Raw genomic sequence first — 17,862 nt, forward strand, 5'->3', positions numbered from 1 at the left:
CAAAGCAGTGTGTGTGTGTGTGTGTGTGTGTGGAGGGGGGGGGGAATTACAGGATGTGATTTTGAGGAAGAAATCATTTTTTTCCTAAAGGGTGGTGTGAGCCTTTTGTATTTTAGCAGTATGGAATACATTGCTGTCCGAGCTGAGTGCGATTCCAGTGGTAGCCCTGAAAGCTATGGAGGAATGAAGGAAGCTACATTCCTTCTGCTACGGGCACTGTTGCTGTCTCACCTGGCCCCTGAAGGCCCCGTTTCTCTGTGGACATGGAACCTAACGAATAGGATTCTTTTCACTGAGAATCCGCCTGGGCTGCCTTTGCACACTCTTGCTTCAGCTGGCCCTGAAATCACAGTTTCTCCTCTCCTCCCATGCAAACAAGAGAACCATGTTATGTTCTCCTTAGAGGCCAGTACAATCCCACTGTCAGTTTTCCCTTTCTTTTCTTCTACAGACTCATTACAGAGTGTGCATTTAAAGAGTCCCCTTCTTCACTGTAATCAGCCTCCTGCTCCGTCCTGATTCATCTGTGGAAGTGATTGTGGGCAACCAGGACCGGCGTCTTCCCTGAGTGAGTCAGGCCACCACTGTTCAGATGGGCAATTGCCCAAGACATAGGTAGTAAACAGCCTAGACATTCTTCGGGAGGAAGCGCAGCCATGGGCCGCAGCACTGAAGAAATTCCTGCAGACAAGCCTCATAGGGCAATGGCTAGAGTTAAGTTTCTGGGGCTGCGGGACCTTGTGGGTGTGGCAGCAGCAGGCAGGGCGACTCAGAGGGAAAACAGGAAAGGGTTACTGGCACAGTAGGAGAGCAAAAGTCAGATGTCATCCTGTGTATGAGAAAGAGACTTTGGAAAGGACTCTGGGGAACTGTGTTTAGTCAGAGCGAAGAGATTTTAATGTGTTAAGGGATCCAGGAAAAGAAATCTAATCCAAAGTAAGGTACTGTCCAAGTATCAACTCCCTGCGAAGCTATCAGTGTATTCCTTATCTCTAACTGGAAGACAAATGGGAAACCTTATGCTCGGTCCATTTTTACATTTTACATCACCGGCATAAGGGGCCGGGTAAGAAGCCACAAGAAGCATTTGCTTTGTCCTCAGCTGCGGGGGTTATATTCACGTCCATCGTTGTCCAAAGACTGATATGATCTGCTTAGCATCTTCTATCCCCCAGATCTCAGGTCTGCCTTGGGAATGCACATTGAAGTTGTGTAGTAAGCTTGAATCCTTCTTTCTCAAGGGATATCACAGGATGGCCCTAAAGCCCAATTGAGGTCTGGAAGTTGATGGTTCCATGAATGGTCCAAGCTGCTCCAAGACATCAAGGTACTAGGTTGAGTCTCTAAGACTTGGAGTTACCAGATGGCTGGCTGCAATGAAAGGTATTCTCTTCTCACGCAGCTCATTGATTGATGACTGGATGTAGTAGAGGTACGCAGAGGATTCCGCATAGCTCGTGCCAAACCATTCCATGTGGAGGAGGAGGAGCTATGCATTCAGTGCTGCCCATGCTGTCTTTGCTGCTGTCCTCCCAGCAGCCTCAACCATGCAGCCACACCATCCTGAAGACTGGGAAGATTCCCCACCAGAATTCTCCAGAGTGCTGAGGGGGAAAGTCCTAAATCAAATGTGTAGAAATCCCTAGGCAAGTAAAACTATAATGTTGACGGAAACAAGGTAGTGATGATGGAGTGAGGCAAAGGACAGACAGGAAAAGGAAAATATAAAGAATTGAGGAAGGAGAAATCAAAGAAAGATTGAGAGCGATAAAGGGGGTTTAATAATTTATTTTTCAGTGATGGGTTAATCTATCTGATAAACTAAAAAAAATCTCCCCAAGCTCAGAGGAAAAGGAAAAAGAGAGAGATAAATGATGAGACAGAGAAAGACAAAATCAGGATATCCAAAATATTTTTAATAGTACCCAGAAAAGGAGCATAGAGCTGATAGAGGAGAAAATGTCCTTGTTCCCCAAACAGAAGGGATTAGTGATGAGAGGAGAGGGTTGTACATTTCATAGGTCTATAAGGGGAAGGGGACTTAATCTAAATTTTCATTCTGTGACATTCAGACCACCACATTAAACTTCCCTTCCTGCCTCTCTTCCAAAGTTCCATTGAAACAGCCAAAAGTAAAAAATAAAAATAAATAACGATAGGGAAATCTGTCACTGTTCAAAACAGAAGAAAAAAAACATAGATGCCACCCACATACCAGACTTTTAAAGGAATTTCTGTCTGACTTAAGGCAGATGAGACCAGTTTGACAGTATGGTTAGGCAATCTTCAATTCACCTCACAGGAAAACAAAAAAGGTCTCTTGAGGACTGGACCATCAACAGATCCAGCTTGGCTGTGACAGGGCTGTAGACAAAAGTTAATCACAAAAACGTAAGGAAGGGCAAGTCCGTCTTCTGAAGCATCAGGAAGTGCCCGGCACTGTGTGCACACAGGGAAGGGGTCACATTGGATGTCCGGCGTAGGCAGAATAGCCAAGGGGGCAATGACGGTTAGGGCAGCGGCACCAGCTCCCAGCGGCACCAGCTCCCAGCGGCACCAGCTCCCAGTTTTCCACGCAGGGGGAAAACTCTTCAATATGAAGGCAAGACTGTGCTCTTTTGGAGTCTCTGCAGACAACTGGCTCATGACAAGCTTGTTATGGTCCAGGCACTGGGTTAGGCGCTAGGGGTTCGACAATGGACAGGTAAAGTGTTCTTTGCTTCATGGAGCCACTCAGACAGAAGCATCAGGTTACCTGTGAAAGAAAAAACAACAACCACATTGACATTTGTCACATAAATGCCAAAGACAACAAAACAATAAGTGTCAATATCCAATATCCATGGATGCCAATAGGATAAACACTTCCCTTTCCTTCCTGCTAACAGAATTCCAATTTGTGTGGCTGACAACATGTCCTGACCCACAGGATAAAGCAAGACAATTTTTTGACCAATAGGAATGTTCATCCTATTGGCATCCAACAGTGAGTGGCACAGTATATATATAAAAAATAACATAACCACATTTCTTGAAGGAAAAAGGGAGGATAGAGATAGAGGTAGATACTAGATAGCAAAAGGAGAGAATGAGGAAAAATCTAGGAAATATAAAGGCTGGAAAACATATATATGATCAGATAGTAGAAGTAAGTACAAATGTAAATATGTTCCAGTTAAATTTGCATAGTTCTAACTCCCCTTGAAAAACACAATCTCCAGCCTGGCTGGTGTGGCTCAGAAGGTCTCGGTTCAATTCCTGGTCAGGGCACAAGCCTGAGTCGCACAGGCTCAGTTCCCGGTGGGGGACATGCAGAAGGCAGTCAATCAATGATTCTTTCTCATCATTTATGTTTTTAACCCTCTTTCCCTCTCCCTTCCTGTCTCTGAAATCAATAAAAACATATTTTTAAAAAGTCTAACCAGAGACTTTTTAAGAAACACACCTGGCAGTGATATTAAAAGCAAACACAGTTGCTCTGGAAATGCAAACCAAAATAAATCTGATGAGGTAATATAATTGTGAGAAAATGATAACTTGTAACAAAAAGGAATTAATATGTAAACAGGACCATTTTGGACAAAACTGTTAGAAATATGAGGAAAAGTACAAGGCCAAATTATAATCCCTTTATGTGGTAGATGATCACATTAACGGTCCCCAATGAAGCATACTTCCTGTTACCAAGCTCTGTAGTTCCTTCCCACACTGAGTCTGGGTTTGGCCATGTTATCTTGCTTAGTTTGGTGGGATTCAAACCCAAAGATACAAGCAGGGACTTAACAACTGTTGTGCATTAGGGCTTGTCTTCTTGGAATGTTTCTGCCATCTTGGGCAGAAGTCTGATCCAGTCTAGTAGAGGAAGGGCGGCCATTTGAATGAAGCAGAGACAAGCCACCTGAACCCAGCCCTCATCCAATCCACCAGTTGAATTTGGCTGTAAGAGTGAATCCATCCAATTCGCAGAATCATGAGGAATAATAAAATGTTACTGTTCTAAACCACTGAATTTTGGGCTGTTTTGTTATGCAGCAATAGATAATGGATACACTTTGTGAAACCTGAGCATTTCTCTCTGTGGCACCTCCAAAGGATAAATATTTAGTAAAATTATAATAAATTTGAAAATTTACCTAATATAATTAACTCAATAAGCACAAATCAGGATTTTCTTTTTTTCTTTTTTTAATATATTTTATTGATTTTTTACAGAGAGGAAGGGAGAGAGATAGAGAGCTAGAAACTTTGATGAGAGCGAAACATCGACCAGCTGCCTCTTGCACACCCCCTACTGGGGATGTGCTCGCAACCAATGTACATGCCCTTGACCGGAATCGAACCCAGGACCTTTCAGTCCACAGAACGACACTCTACCACTGAGCCAAACCGGTTTCGGCATGGATTTTCTATTCTATAAATATAAATACATTTCTTTCAAATAAAAAGGTTTGGGATTCAGCCAAATGTATTCAAAGAAACATTTGTAGCCACAGATTTTCTTTTATTACTTAGAAATAATAAGACTAAGTGAAGTGATGATTTAACTTAAATAGAAAAAAATCTAAGAAAATCAGAAATGTTGAGTCACAAAATAAAATAAGAATAGCTTAGAATAGGCAATAATAAGATTAAATGCAAGAGTATCTTTGAAAAAATAATAAATGGTAAGACTAATCGTGAAGAATGAAAAGAAAATTTTAAGTGCACAGTGTTGGGCCGAAGCCGGTTTGGCTCAGTGGTAGAGCGTCGGTCTGCGGACTGAGGGGTCCCGGATTCGATTCCGGTCAAGGGCATGTACCTTGGTTGCGGGCACATCCCTGGTGGGGGTGTGCAGGAGAAACAGCTGGTCGATGTTTCTCTCTCATCGACGTTTCTAGCTCTCTATCTCTCTCCCTTCCTCTCTGTAAAAAATCAATAAAATATAGTTTTTAAAAAATAAGTGCACAGTGTTGGAAACGAAAGTGGGACAGGACATGTGGGAAAGATTTTTTTTTTTTTTTATAAAAAAGTGGTATATTTAACTCAAAGTTAAAAAAATTTGAAAAATCTAATTAAAATAAATAAGTTTTCTATAAAATACACTTGCCAAATTGACTCAAGAAGAAGAGACATTTGAAAAGACTAATAATCACAGAAGAAATGGAAACGTTGTTATTCTGCAAAAGATGTCTATTCCACAGAGTTATAAAGTATATTTCTTTTAGTCCTTAAGGAATTTAATGTTCTTACTGTATAAAATGTTCCAGAACAGCCCTGCCAGCATGACTTAGTGGTTGAGTACCGACCTATTAACCAGGAGGTCATGGTTCAATTCCTGATCAGGGCACATGCCTCGGTTTCAGGCTTGCTCCCCAGTGTGGGGCATGCAGGAGGCAGCTGATCAATGATTCTCTCTCATCATTGAAGTTTCTCTCTCTCTCTCTCTCTTCATTCCTCTCTGAAATCAATTTAAAAAATATTTTTAAACAAAATGTTTCAGAACATTAAAAAAGGGTAAAAAGTATCCTATTTCAGTTTTTCAAACTAAAACACCCAAACTAACAAAAGAAGCAAAAACAAACAAAAAATAAATACCAAAGTAAAGTTCAAAGATATGATTAAAAAAAGTAAACAAAATCCTAGGAAGTCAAATCCAAAATGTTATTAAAAAGAATATATTATGACCAAGTTGAGTTTTTCTGCTAATTCAGGTAGTATTTTATTAACATAAATCATTACATTTAATAATTAAAATATAATTGACATATGTAACATATTACTTTCAAGTGTTCAATGTAAATGATTATTGTATTATATATATATTGCAAAATTATTATCACAATACATCTAAGAAATGTCCATCCCCACACATATTACCAAGTTATTTTTAAAGATTTAAAAATCAAAGATAAAACATAATAATTTCTATAGTTGTGGGAAAAGTTCCTACTTAACCAGAAATAGGCTACTTCATTAACATAGGGAATAACTATGTCAAATTACCATCTATAAAATTTTTCATGTGAAAGCATGGAAGCATTCCTATTAGAGGCAGGAACCAAACAAGAATACCAATCTAACCATTGCTCTATAAACTTCTCCATAAAATTTGATTTGATGGTGAAGAATCTTAAGATTTTTGATATTCATTATTTTTATCAATTCTTTTCTATGATTTGAAATAATAGCTTTATCATATTACAAATCTTTTATATTCTTGGTCCCATTCATTCCCAGGCTTTTTGCATTATTTTAACTGTATAGTATCTTATGGCTATTTTAAATCTCTCTTACACACACACACACACACACACACACACACACACACTCGAGAGTGTCCAAACTACTCTACAGAAAAGTTTAACATTCTCTTTTTAAAAATATATTTTTATTGATTTCAGAGAGGAAGGGAGAGGGAGCGAGAGAGAGAAACATCAATGATGAGAAGGAATCATTGATGGGCTGCCTCTGCATGCCCTCCTACTGGGGATCAAGCCCAAAACCAAGGCACGTGCTCTTGGCCAGAATCAAACCTGAGACCCTTTAGACCGCAGGCCAATGCTGTATCCACTGAGCCAAACCAGCTAGGGCTAAGTTTAACATTCTTACCAGCTGTGTGGTAGGCAATTTTCCACTTTGGTTGTTTTACCCACAGCCAATTTGGTTCTCTGGGTCACACAAGCCTTGGAGAATCTGATGAAAACCAAGAACTGTCTTTTCCTCTCTCCCCATACAGCTATGTCTATATCTATATCTACATCTATATATCAATATATCAAATTGTGCATATTATTATATGCTTATAGACTCTCTGAAGCTTATGCATGGACCCCAGGTTAACATCTGATATAAATACAGGGGTGGACAAAAAAGTAGGTTTACAGTTGTGAGTACATGAAACAGAATTTATTCTTTATTATTAATTATTCTTGTATTTTTCATATGAATTACTGTAAACTGCTTTTGCCCACTCTATATTCATCTATTTTATCCCACTGTCTTTTGCATTTAATTTTTAAAAATATATATTTTATTGATTTTTCACAGAGAGGAAGAGAGAGGGATAGAGTTAGAAACATCAATGAGAGAGAATAATCGATCAGCTCCCTCTTGCACACCCCTACTGGGGATGTGCCTGCAACCAAGGTACATGCCCTTGACCTGAATCGAACCCGGGACCTTTCAGTCCACAGGCCGGTGCTCTATCCACTGAGCTAAACCGGTCTCAGCTTGCATTTAATTTTTAAATCCAATTGACTTATTTACAACACATCTCTAAGAAATGTACAATATGATCTAAACATTGTCTCTAATATACGTGCTTAGAGAAACATATAGATGCTATAGATATACCGAAGTACAGAAACTTTGGTCTGGGTGGTTTGTTTATTCTTCTTTTTACTTTTCCTATTTGAATATTCTACAATGAATTTATTTCATTTTCTTAATAAGAAACAAACTGATTTCTCTAAGAAAGAGAGGCAGAGAGTGCAGTTTGGAGGGTTTTAGAGTTGCTGAGAATGACAGATGAGAGGATTTCTCTTCTTTTGCAGAGTAGAGATGCTTATGGGGGTTGGGTAGGGTTGAAATTTGAATATCAACTGTTTGCGCTGCTGCACTAGCATGGGCAGGAACCAGAGGCCAGCCTGAGCCCATCTCACTGGCCTGGACACAGGGCCTCAGTGTGCACTGGGGCCTGAGATGGGCTGATATCATGCTCCGCCAACAAGGGTCCTGTGTCTGCCACTGTCCAACAGAAAGGACAGAGGCCCCCTGTTTACTTTGAATTAGAAATGCTCAAGTGAAGAACAGCAAAAACATTGAGTTTTCCCTCTTTTCAGTGTCTTACAAAAAAAGAAATTGTAGTTAGTTGGAATTTTTTTTGGCATCTTCCCTGAATAAAAATTCATCAGAATAGATTGCCGAGGAAGTGTTGAAGAACTTCCCTTGTTTATTATTATTATTTTTTTTTAAAGTTGTGGCTTAAAGTCTAAGAAGTAGCACTGACTGACTAGGCCCCTGAATTGTCCATTCATTACCCAGGAAATGGGGCATTCCCTGTACCTTGGTCAACTGGAACAAATGACCTTTGAACTTTTGCAATAAGCTCATTATAGGCTGGAACCACTCACATATTCATGGCCATGCTGCTTCCTCCCTCCCTTCTATCTAAACTCCCACATAGTGGAATACTCTTTTCCCTCTTAGATGCTCGTTCAACACTAGGAAATTAGGCCTACAAAGGGATAAAAGTTTTATCAGACATAGAAGTCTTTAAATCATAAGAGTCAAGATGGCTCTACATTGAAAGACTGTGCCTGAGAGAGGGAATGGGCTCCTGAAGGCCACTGTGGCACGGTGAAATTTGTATGGACTTGTGTGGCTTCTGGGTTCAGTTAGCTCTGGCACTTATGACCCAAGGACAACTTTCTAAACCTTTCTTATTGTCAATAACCTTACCTATAAAATGGGGATAATCATAACACTCAGCACATAGAGTCACTAATAAAAATTAAATGAGATAATGTGTGTTAAGGGTGTAATCAGAGCCTGATGCTTGGAAATCACTCAATGCATGCATGGTGGCTGTCATTGTTGTGACTTGCGACTGTTGTCATAGGAACAGGCAGTTGTAGCATTTGCCCAGCTTGGGAAGATGGGGCTGACCTACTGTATGTGTAGGACTGGAAAGCATAGCTTATAGGGTCAGTACTTTTCACCTGATGTACTTTTCATTCTTCAGTGACTACCATAGTACCAGTAACTCTCAAAGGGGGTGGACATGGCAACTCTGGGGAGGGGATTTTGCACCCCACATCTGACTCTACCCTCAGAGTCCGATGTACTTTTCTTGCATTGTGAGACTGAAAATGGTGATGAGATGTCCCCACGGGGGTGTGGTCTATATATGAATGGTATGGAATGAGAAAAGGTGAGATCACTAATTTATATCCATGTTACCACCCTCTGTCCTATCAAATCTTAGCTGTTATGAACATTACTGGAAGCAAGTATCTGAAGTGACATTTTCTTGACATATTTCAAGTCCTAAGGATTCCTGAGTCATCTCTTCTAGGAATGTCACTTAGAGTTCAGTCTCTGAGAATCTGATAGAGCAGTCTGGTCCAGTGAGGCCAGACACTCCCACTTTTTATCCACTGAGTTTTTGTTAGTCACCAGAAAGAACATAAAAAATAAAAAAAAAATAAGCCAATGTATTTTAAGATATAACTAAGATCACACAAAGAAAATTCTTAAGACTTAAGCCATTCCCTACACATCAAAAATTTTCAAAATTCCAATAGAAAGAAGCATTTATTCCTAAACCAGGTAGATAAGCTATTTCTAGAGTAGAAGTGATGACTCAGATAATCAGAAACTGAAGTCAGTAATAACTTATGTGGAGGTCCATGCTTCGATCGACAAGAGTAGTTTCTTTTCTTTTTTTTAGAAAATATATTTTATTGATTTTTTTACAGAGAGGAAGGGAGAGGGATAGAAAGCTAGGAACATCGATGAGAGAGAAACATCGACCAGCTGCCTCCCGTACACTTACCACTGGGGATGTGCCCGCAACCAATGTACATGCCCATGACCGGAATCGAACCAGGGACCCCTCAGTCTATAGGCCGATGATCTATGAGCCAAACCGGCTTCAGCGACAAGAGCAGCTTCTTTGGCTCCATGCTAACTGTAGAGCCTTGTGCTGAGTCCTCTTTCTCTGTGCTCTGTCTACTGCAGCTCCTTCTCCTTGCTGCCTCACACGTGCTCCTTAACCTGCCTCCCTCTGTTTACCAGCAATATGAAAATGATTTTTTAAATTTTATTTTAATGAGTGAGGTTTTATATTTTGTTCTTAGTTTTAAGAGACTCTATTAATATTTTATCTCCTTTTAACAAAAAATTTAAATTGAGTTGGCTTTTGCCCAGATATGATTTACTTAATTTTTTTCCTTTTAATGTGTATGACATTCTCAATTAACAACAGAAATCCTTTGACTTCTATCCTTGTCTGAAAGATACTTGATGCTGACATTTTATTTTTTACTCTCAGATAACTGGACCTCTGGCTTTTAATATTTTTCCTTGTGAGCATTCATATAAACTTGATGGTGCGTGTTTGTAAACACAGAGGTAAAAGCTCAGCATGACCCAGTGTCTGCTCATGACCCAGCCTTTATCTGTACCCTGAAACTACACCCTAGATCTAAGAGCAAGTGTGACTGCCTCTGGTGTCCTTGATGTAAGTATCACTAGTGATCTGGCCTGCCAGCTATCGCAGCCCTTCTGGTGCCACGTGATCTGCTTCTTCAGTTGGACAAGACCTTGGAATTCCCCTGAATGGAACGAACCTCTGAGGTGAGACAGGTTCAGTGGAATTGCTGTTGGATCACACTGAATAAGATAACCAACATTTCCTTCTGGTATTACTTCTGAATCATTCATTGTATCATTCAATCCTGATATGACATGTGGTGAAGCTACTAACGTATCCCCATTTTACAGGTGAGTAAAGTGTTACTCAGAGAGACTAAGTGATTAGTGTAGGATCACATAACTAGGAAGGGCCAGAGCAAGAAGCTGAAATAGCCAAAGCCAGTTTGGCTCAGTGGATAGAGCATCGGTCTGCAGACTGAAAGGTCCTGGGTTTGATTCCAGTCAAGGGCATCTACCTTGGTTGCGGGTACATCCCCAGTGGGGGCTGTGCAGAAGGCAGCTGATCGATGTCTCTCTCATCGATGTTTCTAACTCTCTGTCCCTCTCCCTTCCTCTCTCTAAAAGATCAATAAAATATATTAAGAAGAAGAAGAAGAAGAAGAAGAAGAAGAAGAAGAAGAAGAAGAAGAAGAAGAAGAAAAAGAAGTAGAAGAAAAAGTAGAAGAAGAATCTGAACTCAGGCCTTCTGAATGCCAAATCCAGGGCGAGGCTCACAGTGGGCTCAGTGAACATTTGCCTCCCGCTGCACCTGCCCCAAGTGAAAGAGAAGTCATTGCTTCCTTCTCGTAGGGCTCTCTTCCCAGGAGAGGACACCACCAGAAACCTTGTCAAAGAAGGTCGTTGGCAAAGAGGTGCTGTTGTGTTCTTAATTATTCAGATCTCAGAACTCCTTGGTCTCTTGGAATTCTCCCTGCCAGCTCAGCTGATGAGGTTGCTCTTTTTTGTACAACTTGCATGAAAAAGAAAGAAATTCCCCCATTTCTCACAGGAAATCACAGTCATGTGTAGCAACCAGATTCCGATAAGGATCAAGTGGTTCTCGTGAATTGTATCTCACTCAGTACTGTTCACATTCTGCTCCATCCTCTCTGTAGTTTGCTAGCTAGTGGCGGGGGTAAGCTAAAGATCAGTTTCTGACAATGACCTTGAAGACTCTTTTTTTTTTTTTAAGGCCTTTTCTTTTCTTTTCTTTTCTTTTCTTTTTTCTTTTTTTTAAAATATATTTTATTGATTTTTTTTTTTTTTTTTACAGAGAGGAAGGGAGAGAGATAGAGAGTTAGAAACATCGATGAGAGAGAGAGTCATCGACCAACTGTCTCCTGTACACCCCTTACTGGGGGTGTGCCCTTGACCGGAATCGAACTTGGGACCCTTCAGTCCGCAGACTGACTATCCACTGAACCAAACTGGTTTTGTCAAGGCCTTTTCTTTTCAAATAACAATGGAATTGGCATATTGGGAATGAAGATAAAATCTGGAACCAACTTAGAGAAAATGGAGTATGTGCAGAAGGGCTGTTGAAAATGTAAAACTTGGGCACATTATTTGTGCAGACTCAGAATTGGGAAGATTAAGTGCCATCATTTTCTCATTTGTTCTACATTTTAATTCTGAAAAGAAAACTGACTTTGCCCACTTCCTATTTTTAAAAACTTGTAATAAAAAAGGAGAAAGGAACACTTTTTAAAAACTGTTAGAGACCATTACAACCAAAGGAAGCTACAAAGGAGCTAGAGAACTTAGTGATTAAGAGAATGAGGAATGACAAGTATGTCCTCCCTTTGGGAGGGGTTCTACGTGTGCAGGTCTTCACACACAGGGATCTTACACCAAACTTGTCCTCACATGTGTGCTGGTGGTGAATAATTTGAAATAAATCAAAGTCAGAATAAGGAAGAGTCTGGAATATATTTAATGATTTGCTTCTGTGGGTCATTCTAAACAATCTAAAATTTGAGAGACATCTCCGAATTTTCTGGTTCTTGCAGAATTCAGCTGGCAAGTAAAAACCACCTATACCCTTGGGGATGTCTCCAAAAGTCCCAAGAAGGTAAGAAGTATATAAACGTGAGTGAAGTGGCCTTATTCAGCAAACTATACTCACAATCAAAATATCATCTACTGCCCTGACCAGTTTGGCTCAGAGGATAGAGAGTCAGCTGTGGACTGAAGGTTCCCAGGTTTGATTCCTGTCGGGGGCATGTGCCTTGGTTGCGGGCATATCCCTAGTAGGAGGTGTGTAGGAGACAGCTGATCAATGTTTCTAACTCTCTGTCCTTCTCCCTTCCTCTCTATAAAAAAAGCAATAAAATATATTTAAAAAATATCATCCTATTAATTCTATTAATATACTGCCTACCTTTACTACAGTCTCAGAACACACACACACACACACACACACACACACACACACACACACACGCCCTTCTATGCCATTGAGTCTAATATTTTCCTGGTTAACTCCTAGTCCCCTTCACAGCTCAGCCAAATGATCTCTTCTCCAGGCAGCAGCCTCCTCTGACTCCGCAGACACAGAAACACAACTCTGATGGTACCCTGCAGGCTTCAAAGGGGCCTCATAGCATTTCCTTTGTACCCCTCTCAGGCTGTTTTGTCTAACCCCCAAAATAAAGATAAAGACACTTTTCTACACCACCCCAACCTAAACCTCAGTAGGCTCTCTTGACTTTACAAGTATCCTGGAGTATTTTGTGGAAGGATCTGGAGGCCTTTGGCCTCCTGGGTGGGAATGGGAGTTAAAGGCATTGGAACCATGAAGCATTGGGGCTGGAGGAGAAGGTTGCTGATTCTGTGAACCTGATCATGAGACATCATCTCCAGTGTGGCAATGCCTCCAGGAGACAACTGCTGAGGGGCCTGTGGAGTTCAGGCACCAAGTCTGTGAACTTGGACCCTTCATGGGACTCTAATGGTCAAGCTTGGATAGAAAGAGTGGAACCTCCAGCGTAAAGAGCTACTGCTGCAGGGCAACATGGGCCAACAGAGGGTCAGCCACAGCGGGAGTTACCCAGCCTGAGTCAGGGGGCCCCACCCTGTTTTCCTGGATGATATCAGCTCAAGGGCAGCAGAAATCACCAGGCTGAACTTCACTAACCTGGGCAAGTAGCTTCTTAAGCAATAATTTGACTTAGGAAAAGCAAATGTCTTTTATCTAAATGTTTTAAGAATATATTTTATTGATTTTTTTACAGAGAGGAAGAGAGAGGGATAGAGAGCTAGAAACATTGTTGAGAGAGAAACATTAACCAGCTGCCTCCTGCACATCCCCTACCGGGGATGTGCCCACAACCAATGTACATGCCCTTGACCAGAATCGAACCTGGGACCTTTCAGACTGCAGACCAATGCTCTATCCACTGAGTCAAACCGGTTTCGGCTCTTTCATCTATATTTATAACTATTATACCATACCACATTTATAATTACATAAGAACTACCAAAATTGTTGGTTTTATGTTTACCTTTCCCTGCTAGAAGTTTATGTGCCTATATAGTCTAGAATGTAGTTGATTCCAGTGATAGAGTGTCAGCCTGCAGACTGGAGGGTCAATTCCAGTCAAGGGCACATGCCTGGGTTGTGGGCTCAAGTCAATAAAAATATATTTAAGAAAGAGAATAAAGGCACTTTTACCAGAAGTGGGCTTCAGCCCCTATGGATTAGGCACCTTAATCAAGCGCTCACCTCAGTATCTTCTGGGCCTTACCACGCCACCCTTTCTCTTGAATTTTCCCAGCTTTAACTGCCTGATCAAATGGTTTATAAAAGAATAAACCCAGGAAGGAGACTTGAAAAACAAGCAGACTGGAGTTTTCACTTTGCAGAGAACACACTGATTGGAGGTCTGCATTCTAGGAGGATTCAATGCATGGGAAAGACAGTGGCCCAATGGTTAAGAATACAGTATTAGTAAGGCAGTGCTGCTTTTTAAGGATGCTAATACTTTATCTATTTGGAGGTAGCACCTCCCAGGAAATAACTAGTCAGGAAGTGTGAGGACTATATATATATGAGGACTATATATATATATATAGTCCTCATATGTGTATATATATGAGGACTGTATATATATATATATATATATATATATATATATATATATATATATGGGGGAGGGGTGGGAGGAAAGAGAACCAGCAATTTTGTACTGTATCCTGGGAGGTACAGTATTTACAAGCTAAACACTGCAGGCAAGGTGGGGACAGGAAGGTCTCTAATAGCAGGACACACTATATCAATTGCAGTTTTGCAGATGGCTCTATGAGTCAAGGGAAGAGAGAATCAGGTAGGAGAGTATGTAACCTCAGTTGGATGGAGCCATGTTAGGTGCACACTTTCTGGAAACTGAAAATTGATCTGGACACGATGCATGTCAGCTTGTACTCTGAACCTGAAAAGATGCTCATTGCCCAGTGGACGGACAGTGTGGCCAAGGACAACACACTGACACTGACTGATGACCAATATCTCGTCTAGAAATACTTCACCTTAGTTGAATATGAGGAAAAAGCCACACACAAATCCTAGCGTTCACACTTCAAAACTGGGCATAAATAAAAAACCCTACAGAATGAGGGAAAGGGAATATGATTTTGAAGACTCTTTGAAAACAATTTATTGTAGAACCAGGAAAAAATTTTACAAATTCAAAGAAATGCAAAAAGACATAGTATTTATCAGAGTGATCAAATTTATCCTAGAGTGAAAAAGAGCACTATTAATAATTATGCCAATATCTCTCATAAAAATAGATTAAAATTTGTAAAGAAAAATTTAACAAATAGAACCCAGTAAATGTATTTTAAAATATCAGACATCATGACAAAATGGGATTGATCCCAGAAATGTAAGCTTGGTTTGGTATTGCAAAAAATCAATGTAATTTTATGTATTATCAGAATAGAGGAAAAACATTTCAATATATTAAGGTGAAAACTTGATAAAAATTGAACATTCATGATAAAACTCTCATAAAACTAGAAATTGATGAGAACTTCCTTAATCTGGCTAAAGTATTACTCAGAAATTCTACAGCTTATATTATAATTAATGATGGAACACTGAGACAAGAAGAAGGCAAGGATGCTTATTGTCACCATTTTTATTCAACATAATACTAAAAGTATGGATGGAGCTTGGAAAGAATGAAGTAAACTTTCATTATCTGTAATGGTATGATTGCACATGTATGAAATTCAACAGAATGTACAAACAATTAGAATTAATAAGTGATTTAACGAGAATGCAGAATACAAGGTCAGTATAAAAATTTAATTTCTATGTACTAGCAATCAATAATTTAAAATGAAATAAAAATACTATGTGCAACAGCCTCAAAATTTATCAACTATTTATTTGAAAATAAATATAACATGTTCAAGATCTCTCCATTGAAAAATACAAAATATTGAAAAGAAAAATAATTTTAAACATCAAAATAAATGGAGAAATGTACCATGTTCATGGATTAAAGCACATAATATTGTTTAGGTAACATTTCTCTCCAAAATGGATTGCAATCCAAATTCCAATCCCACATGCTCTTCAACAATGTGACTTTGTCACTGCCCCATCCATACATGGAATCTAATTTTCCTTTCTTTGATTTCAGATGGGCTTGTATGTCGCATGACTTCCTAGGCTGGTCATAAATGGCAATGCAGCTTCAACCTGCTGCATTACTGGCTTACTGCAATACTCACTCTTTAAGACTTCAGTTGCCATGGGAGCAGTCCAACTGCACTGAGGTATCATGTTGTGAGGGAGCTAAAACTAGCCTTTATAAAGATATTATAGAGAAACTCTGAGACTATATGAAGAGACTATATGAATGCCTGGCCAGCCCCCCACTGCTCTAGTCCTCTTACATTCGAGCTCCAGCCATCTCCCAACTACAATTGCTTAAGACCTCAGAGCATTGACCTAACCCCTTCCTGCATTACTGACCCACAGGAACCACTAAGGGAGATAATATAATGATTGTGTGTGTGTTTTAAGTCACTGCACTGTATTCATTATGCACCCCCCCCTTAGAAAACAAACAAACAAAACACTATTAAGGTAAAATGGACGTGTAAAGAGCTGCACATATTTAATGTATACAACTTGAGTTTGGGGATAAGTATGCACCGAGAAACCATCATCATCATCAAGGCCATAGACATATCTATCACCTCCCAAGTGTCTTTACACATGCTTTATTTTTAGTGTGTGTATGTGTGTGTGTGTGTGTGTGTGTGTTAAGAACACTTAACATAAATCTACTCTCAGCAACTTTTAAATATACAGTATTGTTAGTTATAGGAATAATCCTGAGTAGTAAAATTTTAGAACTTATTTGTCTTGTGTAACATAGGCTTTGCACACTTTGACCATCATCTCCCCATTTTCTCCTCCTGCAGTCCCTGAAATCCACCATTCCATTTTCTGCTTGTATGCATTTGACCGTTCTACTTGTAAGTGAGGTCATACATTATCTGCCTTTCTGTGTCTGGTTTATTTTAACTTGCCTAAGGTCCTCAAGCCTATCATGTTGTCACAAATGGCAGGATTTCCTTTATATTAAAGGCAGAATAATGTTCCATTTTATGTGTCTTAGGCTGTGGGGGCTGCTATAACAAAATACCAGAGATCGGTAGCTTATAAATATTATAGAGGTAGGGAAATTCATGATGAAGGCACTGGCAGATCCAGTATCTGGTTAGAATCCACTTTCTAGCTCAGAGCATTATTTTCTCTCTCCTTCTTCTCTATAAAATCAATAAAAACATATAATCAGATGAAGATTTTTTTTAAAAGCCATCCTGGTAGGAGTGAGGCGATATCTTATTGTGGTCTTGATTTTCAATTCTCTGATGATTAGCAATGCTGAAGCCCTTGTTATATATACAAGCCCTTGTTATATATATAAATACCTGTTGGCTATTTGCATATCTTCTTTGGAAAAGTATATATTTAGGTTCTTTACTCATTTTAAAATCTGGTTTTTAGGTTTATTTGTTTTATTTTGCTATTGAGTTTAGGAGTTTGTTTTATAGTTTGGATATTAACCCCTTATCAGATATATAATTTGCAAATATTTTCTCCTATTCCATAGGTTGCCTTTTCATTTTGTTGATGGTTTCCTTTGCTGTGCAGTTTTGTTTTTTACTTGTTTATTTTGTTTTTGTTACTTGTGCTTATGGTGTTACATCCAAAAAAAATCATTGCCAAGACACATGCCAAGGACCTTTCCCTGGAAGTTTTGTTGGTGACATAGGAAATTCCTGAATTCACCTCCACTTAGGCACACACCAAATTTATAGCTTCCTGTTTCCCTCTGAAAGAAATCTAGAAACTAGCTGAATGATTCCTATTCATTGGGCAAATGACAAAATACCAACAAAATGGGTAGGAAAGGCTGAGACACACTCTCACCATAAACCTCACCCCTCATACAATTGGTGGTGGTGTTGAGGGGAGACTCACAACTCCCAGCTTCTCCCTGAGGAGCAAAGGATCTAGACCCAGCATCTCGCACCACAACTTTTAAGACTTCCACCAAGAGATCGGCCCCCAAAACACCTATCTCTAAAGCCAATGGAGCTTGTAGTCACAAGACCCACAAGACTATAGCAAAACAAAACACAGTTCTTAATAGGCTCCTG

This window comes from Pipistrellus kuhlii, unplaced genomic scaffold (genome assembly GCF_014108245.1).
Source record: "Pipistrellus kuhlii isolate mPipKuh1 unplaced genomic scaffold, mPipKuh1.p scaffold_m20_p_13, whole genome shotgun sequence".
NCBI classification, from domain to species: Eukaryota; Metazoa; Chordata; class Mammalia; order Chiroptera; family Vespertilionidae; genus Pipistrellus; species Pipistrellus kuhlii.